The following is a 994-nucleotide window of genomic DNA, read 5'->3' on the forward strand; positions in this document are numbered from 1 at the left end:
TACTTTATTTTTTAATCCTCTGATATTCGGACGAAATCTACTAACACTGTTTTTCAATGTACATTTATAAGGATCATGTGATATCTTAACATCTTTAGTACCCACCTTTCTGAGTATCTCATAATGCTTGGTTCTGCTCGTCTTGAATTGCTAGCGGTCTTCAGCTCTGCTAAATGGCTTAGGAAATTTGTTACAGTGTCTTTACTGCTTAGTCAATAGAGCTGTGAAAATAACGGAAAAACGTGTATCCGCATGTATTTGTTACTAAAAGCAACAGTACTCATTACAAAAGTATCGTCCATTACCGACGATATCGTAAAACTCGTATGGAAACCAATCACATTCATACGATTAGATGTTGGTACTTTGGTGTATTTTTGTGTACTTTGAAAAACACAGCTTCAGTTTCCACCGAGACTCGAACTCGGATCGCTGGATTCAAAGTCCAGAGTGCTAACCATTACACAATGGAACTGGACGCTAGTGACAATCTTAAATTCACTACCATCCTGCCATTACGCCGATAAGATGCGATTTTACTACATGCAGCGTCCTCTCGTTTGAAGCAGGCTTAATAATAAAATAAAAACAAAGAAACAGGAAGTTTTAAATTACTTAACGTCGAAGATAAAGACAAATTTTTACAAATGCAAGATACTACAAACATATTTGAAATAACTGATAAGCGAAATGAAAATAATGTTCCACTTCTTAAATTAACTAAACAAACTGAAAAGAAACAACAACTAATAACCATCTGAATCATAGAGTTACGCATTTAAAATTCATCAAGAAGGTCTAGGTAAATTACTCACCTCACAAAAAATATTAACACAGAATAATCCAATTACAAAAACAATATTTTAAATGAAACTAAGTTTACATGACAACAAAGCTTGTACAACACAAATCGTATTCTTTAAATTACAACTACTGCGCCGATGCGCGCAGCTTCAAGTTTCGAAAACGGCGAGTAGGACCGAACAAGTCAAGC

At 34.8% G+C, this 994-nt stretch overlaps 1 non-coding gene across 1 annotated transcript; it reads right to left on the bottom strand.

Moving 5' to 3' along the window:
* Window positions 1–403: 403 nt before the first annotated feature.
* Trnaq-uug (transfer RNA glutamine (anticodon UUG)) lies at window positions 404–474 on the bottom strand. Its single transcript has one exon. It is a non-coding gene; the product is annotated as a tRNA-Gln (tRNA).
* Between the last annotated feature and the right edge of the window lie 520 nt (window positions 475–994).

Source organism: Schistocerca nitens, chromosome 1 (assembly GCF_023898315.1).
Source record: "Schistocerca nitens isolate TAMUIC-IGC-003100 chromosome 1, iqSchNite1.1, whole genome shotgun sequence".
NCBI classification, from domain to species: Eukaryota; Metazoa; Arthropoda; class Insecta; order Orthoptera; family Acrididae; genus Schistocerca; species Schistocerca nitens.